Source organism: Myotis daubentonii, chromosome 16 (genome assembly GCF_963259705.1).
Source record: "Myotis daubentonii chromosome 16, mMyoDau2.1, whole genome shotgun sequence".
Taxonomy (NCBI): domain Eukaryota; kingdom Metazoa; phylum Chordata; class Mammalia; order Chiroptera; family Vespertilionidae; genus Myotis; species Myotis daubentonii.
Window position 1 is genome coordinate 9,522,554 of NC_081855.1, and position 18,431 is coordinate 9,540,984.

Genomic DNA, 18,431 nt, shown 5'->3' on the forward strand with positions numbered 1-18,431 from the left:
GGATTCCAAAAGAGCTCACCCAGGACCAACCCGTGGACATGGTGTTAGGATTCAACAAAGGACCCATTGAACTGCTGGTTCCCCACCCATTGGGTGAACTTGGGTGGGTTGTATCTTAAATCCATGACTTTTCCCTTGCTGGTGGTAGAGGGTTAGATTTATTTGAGCTGTATTTTTAAATACTCCAGATAGAACTAAGATTAAGGGTTGATGGAAATTAGGTTAAGACAATACAGTAGGAAAAATTGGTGGCTGTTGTTAAATTGTGGCTTTCCAATCGGAATTGCTTTCTGAGAATCAGAGCAAAAAAAACCAAAACCCATTATCATTTAAATTAGAGTTGAACTTAATCAGCTCCAAAAATACAGTGTCATATTCTCCCTCAGGTCCGAGTATTAGGTATTCTTAGGAGACTAAGAATATCTGCGGATGTGTGATGTCATTCCTCATGATGTGCAGGAGCCCCAAAGCAAAATTTCAACACAATTGCAATTAAAGTGACTGGTTCTGGTGGGGGAGCACCCATAAGGTTTGGTCAACCATTCCCTGACCCTCTGGTTGTTTGAGACAGCAGGGAGATCAACCGAGGCACATCAGAGGTTTGAATGTGATTTGAGGGGTGAGAGCCTCATGGAGCTCAACCGATAAGCAACACAGGTTGACCAACTACATAATATAACAATCCTAGAAAATTTGCTCAGATTCTGCAGATATCGGAAAGAAAAGAAAAACCACATACACATACACACAACTACAAAACAACAACAAAAAAACACACCTAAAATTAACATGGGAAGTGGTGCCTCCAAGTCCAGGAGATGCCCGATCCCAGCCCTCACTAATATTCCTGATAGGAAGCTTTTACTTACACGTGCTTTACAGAAATGGGAAGATTTAATTAGAAAATGTCCTCCTAAAAATGGCCAAAGTGCAGTTTTATTTGTGTGCCTAAATTAATTTTTGGCATGCAATAATAATTAGGAAAATGCCAGGTCTAACATTAAACTGAATGAATGAATGGAAGCATATCTTGATTTGGAAATCAGGAGATTTTCAGAAGCACATATAAATTCCTTTAAAAACAATGGAGGAATTAGAAATTTTATAGACTGTCTCTGAACTGTTCTGAAGGTAATAATTGCCAACACCCCATTCTTCCACCTTCTCTAGTTCCCCCACTATATTCTGCACCCTTTTCCATCCTTCTTCCTTTCCCTTCAGTCCCCTCCACTATCACTTCCTACTGACTTAAGAGAAAATGAGAATAGGAATTCTAACAACTCCCTTTGGAGAAAAGCTTGTCTCAGCAAGAGAGGGACCAGCAAATGTTCCTGATTTTCTCAATGACCCTGGTGGGTTCACAAAGGCATTTAACTCTTAGAATATGTAATCCTGGATTTTCTAACTGATTCCAATTAATATAGCTAATGGTTTTTGTCAGCAAATGCAACACAAATTCTAAATAAGGCTTTCAAGAAAATTCCTGTAGAGAAATCTGTTCACTGAAATGGGATGTAGAAAACCAATAACAAACAAACCACACACACACACACACACACACACACACACACACACAGATACAGGGTTGATCCATGGGTGTTTGCATTCTCACTGATAGTTTGGGAGCAGGTGAAATTATCATAGAAAGAGAAGCCACTAAGACCCCTGTAGACACTGGGGCTACTCTATTCCTAACCACAGCGAACTAATTATCTTCTCCTTCAGAGTAAAGCTTCTGTGCAAATGGCAGGAATATTTACCCAATGTCTGTTTTTAATCAAAACCTGTTTCCAACTAGGGAATGTTATAGCAATATTAGCAAATATCTATCTTTGCTAATAAAATATGCCCCAAATCAGCTGATAGGGAGAGGTGTTTAGTTTGCTTATTTGTTTGTTTTATGAAATCAGTGATACCCACACATGCTTTTTCCAGAAGGGTAATATGTATTTAGAAATAAATGAACAAGATACTGAGCCCAACAGAGCCTGAGATGAATACAGCAGTGTGTCCTCAAAGTAGGGGTTCTAGCTGCACCCAGGTTTCCTCGGGGGCTCTGGAAAAGGATCTGCTGGTGGCATCATGCACAGACATGGAGAGGCATGGGGGAGATGGTGAGCATTCAGCAGGTAAATGAGCCTTTCGCCAGTATTTGACTGAATAGGAGCCCAGAGTTGGAACCACAGGCATGCACCTCTGTCCAGTGCCCACCCAGGGTGGAGGGAGCTGGGCCCCTTTGTTGTGAGGTCAGGCTTATGCAGTTCTGAACCCAACCCTCAATGGAAAATTGGGAAACTGATGTCCATAGAGTGGCAGATATCACCCAATGTCCATGACATTCAGAGCCCAGAGTTCAGGAATGTTCAGACCTTCCAGGCCAAGGCTCCCACCACTCCAACAGAGTTGGTCTGGACATTAGAAATCCTGACATACTGGGAAGCTCCTGCATGTTCCTCCGTATCTAGGGGTCAGGGGGCGCTTTGTTCTGGGACCCAGAAAGAGCACTAGCTCTCTTTTTTTTTTACTAAGAGAAATGTTTGTATCATTTTATTTTATTATGGTTTAAAGTATAACATATGTTTCCATTTTTCCCCTAGACCCCTCCCCACCCACCCCCACCTGCAGCACATGCCCCTACCCCCTTAATGACTGTGTCCATTGATTATGCTTATATGCATGCATTCAAGACCTTTGCTTGGTCTCTTACTCTCTCCCCCACTCTCCCCTGCCTTCCTGCTGAGGTTTGAGGGTCTGTTTGATGCTTCTCTGTCTCTGGATCGATTTTTGTTCATCAGTTTATGTTATTCATTATATTCCACAAATGAATGAGTCCGTGTGATATTTACTTTTATCTGACTGGCTTATTTCACTTAGCATAATGCTCTCCATGTCCATCCAAGCTGTTGTGAATGGTAAGACTTCTTTCTTTTTTACAGCAGCATAGTATTCCATTATGGAGATGTACCACAGGTTTTTTCCACTCAGCTGCTGTTGGGCACTTATGCTGATGGGAATTTAGGCTGTTTCCAAATCTTAGCTATTGTGCTGCTATGAACACAGGGATGCATATATCCTTTTTGATTGGTGTTTCTGCTTTCTTGGGATATATTCCAGAAGTGGAATTACGGGGTAAAATGGGAGTTTCATTTTTAATTTTTCAAAGAAGCTCCATGCTGTTTTCCAGAGTGCCTGCTCCAGGCTACATTCCCACCTGCAATGCACAAGGGTTCCTTTTTTCCACATAATCACCAGCTTTTGTCCTTTCTTGATTTGTGGATGATAGCCATTCTGACAAGTGTGAGATGCTATCACATTGTGTTTTGAAAAAATATATTTTATTGATTTCATTGAGAGAGAGAAAAACATCAATGATGAAAGAATCATTGAATAGCCTCCTCCTACATGCCTTTATTGGGTATCAATGCCCAAAACTGGGCATGTGCCCTTGACCGGAATCGAAGCCGGGACTTTTCATTCCTCAGGCCAACACTCTATCCACTGACTAAACCGGCCAGGGCCCTCATTTTGGTTTTCATTTGCACCTCTCACATGATTATTGACTAAAAGCATGTTTTCATAAGGCCATGAGACATATGAAAACAGAACTTTTTTTCTTGTGACTAACAAAAAGAATTTTATTCAAGTCACTGAAGTCACATGTCCACATACAACCGTCATCACTGTGGCCAGGCCAGTGAGCTGTGCTGATAACTCCACTCTGGGGCCTTGACCCAAACTCCCCAGACCACCTGGATATGGACATTGGCAGCTGTTACAAAGGGGGAAATGGAAGTCATGTCCCCCACAAGCCATTGTCAAATAAAATGTCAACTTCTGGTTTCCACTCTGACATATGACCTTGTAAGTTCTTACTCTCATCCTTACAATGAGAAAAAAGATGAATAATCCAAAAAATCAGGAAGTCCTTTTAGTTCCACCAGATCATTGAAGTCATATGGCTATGAAATTAACCTTTGCCTCTGCAAAATACTGTATTCAGGATTTGTTAACACAATACAACCTAGCGCTAGCATATGTGTGTGTGCGCACACACAATCTCTCTCTCTCTCTCTCTCTCTCTCTCTCTCTCTCTCTCTCTCTCTCTCACACACACACACACACATGCAATCAAATGACCCTGGGTGGAATTAAAAGAAAATCAGACACCGAGGAGGTGACAATAGGAAGAAAAAGAGGTTGTAGGCACTTTTGCCTTGTGGCATTCCTCCTCCTACTTTATAGCTACTACCTTCATGAGCGTGAATATCGCTAAGAAGCAAATGCTGCAATAATCCATTGTGCAGGCAGAGAAGAGACAGGATCTAACAGGCACAATGACTTATCCAGGATCAAGAAGAGGTAAGAATGAGGGGTTGAGTCTGAGCCCTGGTCTGTCTCCTCAAAGCTAGTACCCTGGCTGCAGCTAAACCTTGTGGAGAGGGTGTGTTCCTGTCACTGTGTACAATGTTGGTGTTCCATGGAGAAGGTAGGTGAGCAGTCAGCAGTCTACAGGACTATCTATAGCTGTAATTAGGTGAGGGGAGTAAGGGAGGCAATTCCAGGAAGTGAGGTCACTTCCTAATAGAACTTGGAACCCCCGTAACCAGGCACCCACTTTCTAGCAACTGCCCAACTGCCACTCACTTGGCAAGAGACAGTTGACAGTTCAACATGTTCTCTTGTTGTGTTCCCAGTTTGGGGGTCTCTGGTTCCCGGAGACCCTGCAGGGAGTGTTGTTCCAGACTCTGTAGACGGTTCAACACTCGTGCCCGACATCTCTGGCCGTTTTCAAGAAGATCCCCTCAGGTAAGTGAAGGTGGCCTGGGTCAGACCCATTCCCGCCAGGCCAGCCTCCTCTGTGGGCCATCCCTGTGCAGCCCACATCCCCCCTCTTCATGTGGTGGATAGGGGTCCTGCAGGGAGAATCGTGGGAGTGGTTGGAGCAGTGGATAACCTAGAGGTCCTGCTGTGATCACACCCCAGGGTAGGGAAGGCAGGTGGAGATGGGGCTCTAGAGGGGTCCCTGATCTATGCCAATGAGAGTCCTAGGCCGTCAGGCTGTCATGCCTTTTCCTTGCCAGTAGAGGACTCAGCAGATCACATTCTGTGTGTCTGGAGTGGAGAGTCACAAGTTTTAGAGAACCAGCAAAACAGGGCTCTGAGGTTTTCCTCTGGTGCCTGGAAACTGTCTTTATAGAGCTCTGCACAGGAAAGCGGACCTGAGCCCACAGATGGGGTCTTCAATTCCATGCCCTTGCAGGCGGCACACACACCTGATATATCCTCCAGCCTGAAGCACCGCCGCTGGGTGAGTGTAGGTGCCCAATTGACCCAAACTCCAGGAGCCCAGGGAGTCAACAGGACTCAGGTTCCAGAAGGCACCCTGCTACTCCCCTGAGATCCCTCCTAGTGCCCAGTTCCCAAAGGAATCTGGGTCCTCATCTCCTCCATGTCAGGAGCTGGGGCCTCCCAGGGCTGCACATTGTATGGGGACCGGGACTGCTTATCACAGAGATCCATGTCTTTTTTTCTGTGGGACCTGGACTTAAAACCTTCCATTGTCATGACAACGGTGCCACACTAAACATACCACATGTCCTAACATCCAGACCCTCCACCCCAGGAAAAGCCTCGGTGTTCTCATCATACATTGGGATGTTCTGTCAGAAATCGCATGGGTGACACTGTTAATACAAGCATGTGCTGTTTGTCCTCTGCTAAGAGAATGACCTAAGATACTAATGTGCTTCATATTCCTCACCTGCAATTCTACTCTTCCTGCCAAGAACCTTTTCTCTTATTAATGTGAAAAACTTTCAGAGCTCTGAAAAATTTGTGTGTGTTTATTTGATCCAAAGTGTCAACAATTGTGAGCGAGAAAAATCTCAATGGGTTGAGAGAATGCTCCCGAGAATGACAATTTTGCACCTTATTTTATACACTACAAGCAAAAGTGCAGACTTTTGTGGGTTGCATGAAATCCATGGGTGATAGATTAGGGAGACAGGAGAAAGCAAATTGGAGACACTTCTGTGATTGGTTAAAGGGTAAAATGATAGGCACATATTTCTTTTACAATGGTGGATGTAGGATAGTTTCAAGTCAACAATGAACTCAATAGCCACGAAGGGATCTCTGATCTCCGCAGAGCACAGAACAGTGCCTGAGCATGAGGTGTCCAAAATAAGGAAAATCCAATGAATTGTTATCATAGAGGCAAAAAGGCAGTACACACACTCAGTTAAGGTAAAGATTGACCTTTGTCAGGGAAGATGCCAGACAAGGATCTGACGACCCATCATGAGCTCCTGTAAGTGTTTTAATTTCAGACCATTCTTTGAAGTTACTTAAGGTCTCTGAGTTTGCAAGGCTGCCTTGCAGGACTTCCCTGAGCAAGTCAGGTTAGCATGGGGCCCCTTTTTTCATTCACACATCCTCCTTTTATTCAGAAATCAATACAAATTATGCATTGATGATGAGTGTTAGTGTTATGTCTTGCTGAACAATGGACCATTCGGGATAAGGTAAGACTCTAACCTTGAATGGCATTCAAAGTGGAATTTTTATTATTAATCAAAATAAAAAGGTGGATGGGAGGCCAAGAGATACTATATGTTCTTCTTAAAAATATTCTGTATCAATTTTATATTTTGAGCTAACATGAGCAGAGTCCGTTTGCTGCTTGTCTTAAGTTTTGGTATTTTGCAGCTAGTATAACACTTTCATACCAGGAACAAAAGCAAAAACATTAAAGCAGGAACACTGCTTAGGAATAGAAAATGTCTACTACTAGACAAGAAAGTGACTAAGGAAAATAAGCATCCCAGCCAACCAAAAACCCTTTGCATGTATTTACATAATTGTTTATTAAGCTAATTTTATGTTTCCTTCTTCATCCACTGTTCCTTGTACTTATGCGATGTTTGACCTGAAGAATTAAGACTCTCTACTGTTTCCTTACCATACTGATCATTAGAATGTACTTGTCTAGTAGGTGGGAAAACTTAGCAGATGTCGAAATTCAACTATTCATATGTAATAAGGTGTGTAATAAAAATATAAAAATCAGTTGATGTACATTTAATCAATAACAGTTTGGAGATAGAAGAACAAGGTTTGAGCAGCAGTAAGCTGTCAGCATCCAGGCCTTGTTGACTTCTTGGGAAAGCTGTCAGCCCCCACAGCCCGTGGGTTCTCATCCTTGAAAAGTCTTCAGTCTCCTTGGTGGATGGAGGGCAGTGTCAGTGACAGATATCCATTTAGGGTTAGGCCTCTCATAAGGTAACGTCCTTTGTAACACATTGGAGAGAGTCTTTAATTAATGTGTTTCAATAAACAAAATCTCCTGGTTGTACGTTTTGGTCCTTGAAGTCTTTGTCTCTTGGAAGTACTGTGAAATGAGTGTCACTAATGTATCATTCCCTCTAACCTTCCTAGTGAGTCATGGATAGTAATGTAGAATTTCTGCTTTTAGTTTTCCTTATATTTGAAAAACAAAATGATTTAAAAATCAGCAGTATTTTAAACAGAGTCATAACAATAATAACCATCTTCTCTTCATTTAGTTCCCTACCCATTTTGTTGTTTATCCTGGTTATTTGCTAGTATTTTTGTGAATTCAGTCATTCCTTAGAGTTCTATACTTCTTCATTCAGTTCAAAGATGTGACCTGCGTAGAAACCTGTTACTTAGAGGAAGTCAAGCCCTGACCGGTTTAGCTCAGTGGGTGGAGCTTAGACCTGAGGACTCAAGGGTCCCAGGTTCAATTCAGGTCAAGGGCATGTACCTTGGTTGCAGGCACATTTCCAGTAGGGATTGTGCCAGAGGCAGCTGATCGATGTTTCTCTCTCATCAATGTCTCCAACTGTCTATACCTCTCTTTTTCTGTTAAAAATCAATAAAATATATGAAAAGAATAAAAAAATAGAGAAAGTCAAGAGTCCTTTTCATGAATTTTTCTAAAGATGTAACATATTTGAAAATGCAGTAAAGTAAAACAATATCTATGAACGACAAAACAAAGTGGTATGGCTATAGTTTTGATTGCAATGCAATTGATGAAAAACTGCCTTTTTGGTAAAATATAACATTTCAAGGCAATAATTTTTGGGTAACAAAAATTACTGTAAAATTACAGAGAACGATATGAAAATATATAAGTATATGTATATATTTGGATTCAATACATAATTTCAATATAAAAGGAACAGATAGCATGTAAGATTTTAAAACATTGTCCATGGCTTCTTGTATTGAGAATTGGATATAATTCATAAACTTCCAATGTTTGTGCCACAAATACCCGGAGTCGAACTGCCAGACACCCTCACAGGGAACGATCCTCTTGGCCGGCCTGGTGTCGCTGACACCAAGACCACTGTTACACCGGAGTGTTTCCTATTTGAAATTTTCTTGAATCTTTGTACGTTCCTTCCTAGAGCAGGTTGAAATCTTTAGAACATCCATTTTAATAAAAATATAGGTACACAAATAGCACAGTTATTTATATTTTTAATTTTTTAAAGCTCCTCAGGTAATTTCAAGCATATTAAGTAGTCCTAAATTAGTTAAAAACGTTTCTCTAATAAGGAGAGAGAATAAATCCTTGAGGTACTCCAGGGCCCATTGGAATTGACTCAAAGTCATCTCCTGTTTTAAAAGTCTCTTACAATAGAAACTTTGGGAAGGTTGCAAATATACTTGTGCAAAAGATTATACCATGGACTTTTTGTAAATCTACGTAAAGCAAACACAGAGTTAGGGTAACTAACTCTAAAAGATATTAATCATACTTGCAAACAGTTGTAATATTAAGTATTTTGTCCAGACTACAGAATTCTCCTTAATTTACATAAGCATTTAATCTTTGTAGGCCAATAAAAGATTATATCCTAGTAATGTCATATGGTGGCTGACAATTCACCACACATAACACATAGATGAACACATATCACACAAAGACTGTACACGCAATTTTAATTATTTTTTTGGTAGAGAAATAAAAGAATATTTTTATATAAACTTTCACAAAGTTGTATAGCCTATACCCCCTTTTACAAACCTTTCCTCACCTTTTACAAACCTTCTTACCCATTCAGAAATAACTATCCTTAGAGAAACTTACATTTGCCCTTTTCCTTCAAATATGACTCTCCATACCTCAAGCCTTCTATTTTCATAACTGTATAATTTCTTCCAACTTAACTGGAACTTTTAACTGTTAGGAGCATTAATTTCCAATCATAAGCACACAAGTGAACAAACAGCATTCCTTAGATAGACGTTGATGAACATATTTTAATCAAACTCTTACTTTCAAAAAACACACCTTCAGCAAAGCAAAAAACATTACATCAACAGCTCCAAATCCATTTTACAGACCTTCTGCAATTAAAAAACCCCCAAAAGCAGTGAACTTCAGACTTGTCTAGCAATCAATGTGTCAGTATTCACGTTATTTCAAAATGTGTAGATATTTAATAACTTTCATTAAAACTTACTAAGTTAGAAAGATATAGTTGAAAAAGCTAAAGAGATTTGTGTAGGTGGGTAAGGTATTGTTTTTTCTATTGGGATAAGTCATATCTTCCAGAGATTTGTATTTTTAAAAATGGCCTAGACAAGACGTCTTGGTGAACTCAGGTATTTTCACTTCAAAGGTTCTGGGACTTTGGTTGCATGAAGCCAATTACCTGTAAGCCTTCAAAATGAATAGGGGAGGTTTGGAGAAGGTAAAAGGACTTGGTGGGCTTTGAATTGTTTCTGGAGCAAAACCTATGGCACCTTGAAAACTTCATTTGTAAAACAAGGATAGTCATTTTCAATACCTCAGGAACTGGGTTGCCCCCCCCCCCCACAAATGTTAGCAAGGGATTGACAAATTCATTCACCCATTTTTGGATTGTTTCTTTCTATTTGGGAATATTCTTCTAGTTTCCAGAAAGCTCACAACTCTGAGAGGTATAAAGACTTTCAGGTATATGAAACCTCCGTCTGTCTCCCCTGGGAATGGCAACACAGGTCCCATGTGCAAGATAGTCTTAAAGTTAATGGTGCCAAAGCCTCTCTATTACCCACTTTATATTGCAACCAGGTAATTGGTGGAACAAAAGAAGATTGGCTTCTTCTTTGAGGCACCCAGGGTCAAGTTACTCCCATTTGGTGAATATGTACCCCAAAAGAGAATTCTCACTTCACTGTGGGCTGGTCCCCCATCTTTCGGCAGACATATGAGAAAGCCTAGTGTCAGAGGCATGTCTGCATGTCTCTGGGCTGTTTGGGGCCATTCTCAGTAGGGTGGGTACCCTGTTAAGCCATCTCTCAGGGTCTTGTGGAAGATAATACTGAAGAAGAGATGATTAGCAAACATTCGGTCAGTCTCAAGCTTAGTTTCCTCCTGGAAGGTTCCTTTAAAATCATTACTTTCCCTTTTGGTTCAGTATCTGGTTCATTTATTCTAAGTATATATGTTACTATTCTGGAGAAAGCATATGTCAGCATCACTGATATCATTAAACAGTAAAAAAAAAACAAAAAACAAGCCACTCACTAAACAGGGGAATTGGGGAAGATTTGATAAGCAAACCATATATATTCTCATAACATTCCCTAGTTGGAAGGAAACAGTTTTGATTAAAAAACAGACATTTGTAGGAAAGCTTTATTCCGATGGTGAAAGCAATTAATTGTTTGTGGTTAAAAACAAATAAAATAGCCTCAATATATACAGGGTTTATATGTTTGCTTCTCCCCCTCCCCCTTTTTTAAAATAGATTTTGTATTGATTTCAGAGAGGAAGGGAAAGGGAGAGAGAGATAGACACATCAATGATGAGAGAGAATCTCCAATTGGCTGCCTTCTGCACGCCCCCTAATGGGGATCAAGCCTCCAACCTGGGCATGTGCTCTTGACCAGAATCACACCTGGGACCCTTCAGTCTGCAGGCGACACTCTATCTTGGAGCAGCCCTAGGCATGTTTCTGTTTGTATCCTTTTTCTAAATCCTGTTTCAGTTTCCTATATCCCTAAAGTGTGGAGGCTTCTCTATGGGAGTTTTCTATAAACCTTATTGAGTAATTCTCTTGCGTTTGCTCCCAGAAACCAGGAGTATATTAATTGCAATAGGTTAAAATAGCCAGGATTACATGTTCCATCAGTTAAATTTCTCTGTGAACCAATCAGGGCCATAAAGAAAATGGAGGATGATTGCTGATTCCTCTCTGGCTGAGAGCAGCTTTTCTCCAAAGGGAGTTGGCAGAATTCCTAATCTCATTTTCCCTTAAGTTAGTAGGGAGGGGCAGTGGAGGGGACAGAAGGGGAAGAAAGAAGGGAAGGGAAGGAACACATCTGGACAAGGAAGCTCAGAGAGCAAAAGATATAGGGGACGTGCTATAGAAGGGGGAGGATGGGGTGTTAGCATGTATTAGCTTCAGGAGAGTTTGAAGATAATCTCTGAAATTTATTGTTCATTTATTTTTTAAAGAGAATTTGTCTGTGCTTCTCCTTAGAAGTTTCTAATTTCCAAATCAAGATATGCATCCTATACACTCAATCAGTTCAATTTTCAGGCCGCCACTGTTATAGTTATTTGTTTCTTTTGTTTTATTTTGCCTGTGAGAAATTAATTTAGGCACCCAAAGAAAACTGTATATTGGCCATTTTTCAGTTGATATTTTGTAGTTAAATCTTCCTACATTTACACTTCTGTAAAGCACTTGCAAGTCAAGGCTTCCTATCAGGAATATTAATGAGGGCTGGGGCCTGGGAGTTCCCAGCCATGGAGGCACAACTTCCCATGTTAATTATACGTGTGCTTGTTGCTGTTGTTTTTATGGTTTGGTATCTGCAGAGTCTCAGCACAGTTTCTAGGAGTGTTATGTAGTGGGTTAAAGTTTGTTGCTTTATGGGTTGAGCTGCAAGTTGCTCACTCACCTAGAGTCTCATTCAACCTTCTTATGTGCCTCAGTTTCTCTCCTTGCTGACTACAACAACCAGAAGGGCTACCAGCAGAGGTGGACTAAACCTCATTAGTGCTCCCCCTGAAGAGCCAGTTAGTTTAATTGCAGTTGTGTGGGAATTTCCTTATGGGGCTCCTGCATGTCATGAGGAATGACCTCTGACACATCCGCAAAGATCCTCAGTTGTCTAAGAACATCTGAGATTCATGCAGGAAGGAGGATGTGCCCCTTTATCTTCTGAGCTGAACAAGATCAGCTCTCACTTAAACAGCTAAGGTGTTTGCCCAGACTCTCAAAAGGCAAATCCAATAGAAAAGCCAGGGGTAAAAGCCAGTCCCATTTTCCCTCCTGTCTCTCCATAGCCTGGGATCTATCAACTGTTAACCTTTGTTCCACCAAGAGTATTACAAAATATGGCTCCAATAAAGTCAGCAACACAAGCAAGGGAAGGTCCTGAATCCAACAGACAAGTGTCACAAGTTCACCGGCAGGCAGGGAACTGGTGCGTCAATGGGCCCTTTGCTGGATGCCAGCACCAGGTGTAGGTCTGCAGGGTGGTGCTGGGTGAGATTTTCTGGGATCCTGCTGTATTGTGCCAAGTAAATGTCCATGTAAGAAGCATTCAAAACTGTGAACAATTGTTGAGATTTTATCTGAGCCAAATGGTCATTTGCCTTGAATCAAAACCTCAAAGGATTGAAATAATGCTCTGGAGAATGGGAGTTGTCACCTTATTTTAGATATTACAGTCAGAAGTGGCGATGTATGTGAGTTGCATGAAATCCATTGGTGATGGATTGGATGAAAAGTGAAATGACAGACACATACTTCTTTCCCATAGAGGGATATAGGACAGAACAGCCAACAATGAACTCAATAACAATGAGGGGATTTGTGGTCTCCACAGAGCACAGAGTATCCAATAAAAAGGAAAATTCCTTTGACGTTCCAAAGCTATGTTCTTGTAGATTCCAAAAGATAGTAGACAGTCTCAGTTAAGGTAAATAATGACCTTTTTTGAAGAAGATTCCAACATAGGACCCAGCGACCACCGTAAACAGCTTTTAGTTAAAACGTTTTAATTTCAAAGCATCTTTGTGATAACTTTAGGTCTCTGAGGTTAAAAGACCATCACCCAGGCCTTCCCTGACCGAATCACAGATTAGCGAGTGGCCACTTTTTGTGTGGCCACACTCTCCTTTGATCACTCATGCCCCACTTCTTGCCACCAATCATGTCCCTCCTCTGTCCCACCACAGGAGAAAAAACCACCAACCCTGAGTAGGAAAAGGTCCGGTAGGGTGCCAGCAGCTGCAGCTTCCTCACGAACTGTGGGCCTGGCCAGCACGTCCACGGTGCTCAAAACACAGGTCCCCCAGAACCTGTTCGCCACCTGGGAGGTGGACTGCTCCAGCCCCAGCTGCGTGCCCAGGTGGTGTAGTCTCACTGTAACGAAGCTAGTGATCTTCAAGAAGCTGGCCAAGGACCTCCACTCCGTGGCAATTTCCGTGAGGATGTGGGACTCCAAGGGCATCCTGAGGTCCCAAGAGATTGTGCTGCCCCGCAGTAGACCAGTGCAGACCAACCTGGCGCTCACCTTCTCCCTGCAGTACAACCACTTCCTCAAGGGAGAAGGTAACAAGCTCCTGATCATGCTGGAGCAGAGGAAGTGCTCTAAGAACAGAAACGTCCTGGGCTACGAGACACTGGCCTCTGGCGCCATCCGCATGACTAACGTCATGCAGCGAAACCCCAGGTGTGGCCAGATGGTGAGCCTCTTAGGCAGCATCAAGGAATCCTCCACTACGGTGGCCGAGATCTGGATCTCCTCCCTGTGCAGTGAGCCCATCGAACACGAGGACAGTGCCATGCAGGTCAGCCCTAAGGCCAAGTCGGCAGGTAACTACGAGGTGCAGGATGAGCTGCAGGCCAGCGGCAGGGGAAAGCAGAGACAGGACCTGGACAAGGATGCCTTGGAGAAGGGGGAACCAAAGAAGCAGCGGCCATCAATACGAGGAAAGCTGAAGCAGAAAGTCCTGGCGCTGTTTCACAGGTCCAAAGTGTCAGAGAGGGACCTTCGGTCTTACATGATGGGGAATCGCAGGAAAAGTGACCCATACCTGGAGGATGATGAGAGCGTCCTCAGCACCCCCAGGCCCAAGCTCAGGCCATACTTCGATGGCCTGTCAGACTCCAGTTTGCAGACAGAGATGTGGGGCAGCCACAGTGACAGGACCCAAACAGAGCCTCTGAGTCTGCCCCACATGCCGGAGAATTCGTGGGCCCTGGGAGGCAAGCAGCCAAGTGAGAGGGACAACGAATTTGTGGCCCACAGCACACCCACCAGCAAGGTGGACAAGATCCAGATCTCCTCCCTGTCCATGCCGCCCATCGACCACGAGGACAGCGCCAGGCAAGCCAGTCCCGAGGCTGAGTCCTCGGACAACTACTCTGAGTGCATGTGTGAGAGCTTCTTCTCACAGCGGGAGGCCAGCTACCATACCGCTGACCAGGAGGAAGATGACTGTGATGAGGGGAATCTCATATTCACAAGGAGCAGCCTGACCACGCAACAGAACTACCAACAGAAAGTCCTGTTATGGCTGCGCACTGTCCAATTGTCGGAGGAGGTCCTGGGCCCTGAGCAGGACCATGGGGAGCATGTCCCGGAGGTGGAGGAGGACCTGGACCTCCTGTATGACATGCTGCCGAACCCCAGTGACAGTGGCCCAGACACTGAGGACGATGGCAGCGTCCTCAGCACCCCCACACCTAAGCTTCAGCCATACTTTGAAGGCCTGTCTAGCGGCCCAGACATGAAGGACAATCACAGTGTCCTCAGCAGCCCCAATCCCAAGCTCAGGCCATACATGGAAGGCCTGTCAGACTCCAGCTTGTCGATGGAGATGCGGGGCCTCCACAGCACCAGGATCCAAAAGGAGCCTCTGAGTCTGGCCCACCTGCCTGAGAATGCGAGGGCCCCGGGAGGCAAGCAGCCAAGCCACAGTGACTCCCAACTTGTGGCCTACAGCACACCCACCACTGAGATTCGAATGGCCTCCCTGTCCCGCCAGCATATCGATCAGGAGGCCACTACCATGCCGGCCAGCAACAAGGTCCAAACCTTGCATAACGACCTTGCCAGCACATCTGAGAGCTGCTTCTCTGAGCAGCCGGCCAGCCACAATGCCGTCCACAGGCAGTCCCAGGAGAATAACTTGGACAAAGGTAATCTCATAGTAAGAAGGAGGTGCATGAACAGTCAACACAATTACCACCAGGAAGCCGTGGCATCTATGCTCAGGGCCCAAGTGTCGGAGAAGGTCATATCCTCAGAACAGGCCCTTGTGAGGCATGTCCCCAAAGTGGAGAAGGCTCTGCACCGTCGGTATGACATTGTGCTGAGCTCTAGTGACAGTAGCCTAGACACGGAGGACGATATCAGTGTCCCCAGCACCCCAAAGCCCAAACTCAGGCGATACTTTGACAGCATGTCAAGTGATAGCAGCTCTAACTCAATGGCCCACAGAATTTGCTCCCCTGGGAAGCAGCTGGCACAGCTGGAGGACAACCGGGAGGCAGGGTCCTCCGCCCAGCATTGGTTCACCAAGAAGCTGCCATCCATAGTGCGCTTCACCAAGTCTCTGGTCCTGCCCTCCAGCAGGTCCAAGAGGAAGCAGGCTGGCCACCGGGGCTGCGACACAGCCCGGAATGAGTGGGTCAACAGACTGGACAACGAGAGCCCAGACCCACAGAGCCAGCGGCAGATCCCCACGAAGCCCGTCCGTGACCAGCTCAGCAACATCCTCATTTCCCAGGACAAGATGCCCGAGAACATCATCCTGGTCAACACCTGCAACTGGCAGGGCCAGTTACTTTTAGACATCCTGCAGGGGCACACGCTGCCCGTGGTGTGCACTTGCTCCACAGATGACGTCCAGGAGGCCTTCAGCATCATCGTCTCCCACATGCAGAGATACTGCAACTGCAATTCCCAGGCCCTGACGCCTGTGAAGATGGCGGTGGCAGGGGCACAGCCCTACTTCAGCGCTGTGCTGCGGGTCTTCGTGAGGCAGCTGTCCCAGCAGCCACCCCAATGCCTAGACTACATGCACTTCCTGGTCATCCCGCTGGGTCCCCACCCCTTGGCCAGCTACCTGGGCTCCATGGATTGCCGCTACAACCACTTGTTCCAGGACCTGTACTGGCGCGACATGTTCAACAACCTGGAGTCTGAGAACACCTTGCAGGACACACAGGACGTTGTGTCGAGAATCTCTGAGTACGTTGCGGGGGCCAACTGTGTCTACCTGCTGCCCATTGCTGAGGCCATTCTCATGTCTAAGCAGCAGCGCCCCAATGAAAAGTCCACACAGCTCATCCCCTTTGTGGGGGCAGTGAAGGTTGGAAGAGTGGAACCATCTGCAGCCATGTCAGGAGGCTCAGATGATGTAGTCCTCTCATGGTGCGGTGAGCTTCTGTCCCCTACCGGGAAGGCCTCACCCAACACACTCTCCCCCACATCAATGAGTGGGGGCCTGTCCTCCACCAGCCAGAGTGTCCATGCACAGATGATGGAGCTGCAGGTGGATTACTGGACAGCAGTCCAGCCAATAGATACGAAGAGAGTCGCAGAGAAGAAACAGCTGCCTACCACCAAAAACACACTCAAGTGCTTCTTCCAGTCTGTCCAGGTCAGCAGGCTGCCCCGCAGTGGTGAGGGCACAGCAACACCTGCCATGTCCATGACTGTGGTCACCAAGGAGAGAAAAAAGAAGGCGCCCAAGAAAACCACGGACGAGGATGTGGAGTCCCAAAGCCAGTGCATCCAGGGCATTGGTCGCCTGGTTTGCAGGGCCAAGCACCAGCAGAGCATGCTGCCGGTCGTCATCGATGGCGTGGAGTGGAATGACTTGGCATTTTTCCAGTTGTCAGCCCAGTGGTCCTCCCACGTCAAGCACTTCCCCATCTGCATCTTCGGACACAACAATCCCACCTTCTAGCCCTGCCCCTCCCCCTGCCCTTCACTCTGCCTTGGCCAAGACCAGAAGGACCCAGCTGCTTTTTTGTGAACAGTTCAGTTTACTACAGACACAGACCCTGGGAACCCAAAGAGAATGTGCTCACAGCCTGGAACCTAAGGGGGTTGCCCCTCACTGGGAGCTCCTCAATGCTCTGTTCAGTAACCAGAACGCTGTGGCAGGTGGGACTCAGGAGGGCAGTGTTGAGCTGGAGCACCATGGAAGATGTGTTTTGGCCTCCGGATGCCCAACATTCTCAGTAAGAAGGGTTCTGGCCTTGAAGACCTGCCCTTCCAGGGAGCCAGGACTCTGCTTCACTGGGAGACAGCTCCAACATGTGCCCAGACTCAGAGGTTGGCAGCCAGAGGTCAAGGGCTAGCCTCTGATGGCAGCCTTCTGAGCAGAACTTGGAGTCCAATCAGTCCAGGCCTGGGAAACAGCTGCCGGAGAGCCAACTGGTCTAGCCCCACCTACTCAGGGTTACCAGTGAACTTCAGCCTCACAGCCAGAAAGAAAAAAGACCTGTATGGTGCACATCGCCCTAGCACACTGGCTAGACAAAGTGGTCGATTACCTGAGGAGGGAACCCACCTTCGTTCCTGTTACTACAGAACACTTGTTACCACCCAGCAGCAGTGGAACCAATTATTGACCAGGTGAGCCCCTCCCCCTCCAGAGCACATGCTCACCAGGCCACCTGTTGGCTGTTTGCCTTCAGGTCACTGCAACTCTCTGAGTGTTTGTTACTCTGAAACCTCGGAGAAGCAGGGAGCAGGCTCATAGGGCTATTGTAGGGACTCGCTGGTTTCCTCCCTGGTAAGTGTTCTCTGGGAGCCTAGACCGTGGAGAGGTCTGCTGGAGGGGCTGTGATTGAACCAACTGGTCTCTCTTTGGGGCCTTGGGTTAAGCTCTTTTCTAATATTACAAAGAGATTGGAGATACTACTAGGGGTCTCTGTCCCAGGTGAATCCAGATTAGAGATGCCAGGAGTGAGCAGTGGGGCCCAGGGTCACCCAGCAATCTGAGATGGGGCTGCTTTGGGCTCATTCAATCAGCACGTATATTAGAAGCCCTGCCAGGTACAGAAATGTTTCTAGGCACTGACCATAACCCAGTGCTCAGAGCAGACCCCAACCCTGCAATCCAGAGCTTCCTTCTGGGAGGGAGCGATTCAGTCCCACTAGGCGGCCCAGGCTCATAGTGTCCACAGAACACCTGATGTGACGTCCTCCTGGCCTCCTCTCCCTATGGCTGCATGTTCGCGTATTGTGAAGAGGATGGTAAACGTCTGTTCAGCAGAAAACGTGAGTCAGTTTTGGATCAGATCCATGAGGGGAGTATGGAGACTGTGAATTCAAGGTGTTGGCAAAACCCTGGATCCCACTCATGGTGGGATTTATGCAAGAGGCAGAGGTCGGAAGGCTTCCCTAGAAAAAAGGACATGAGTCAGAGA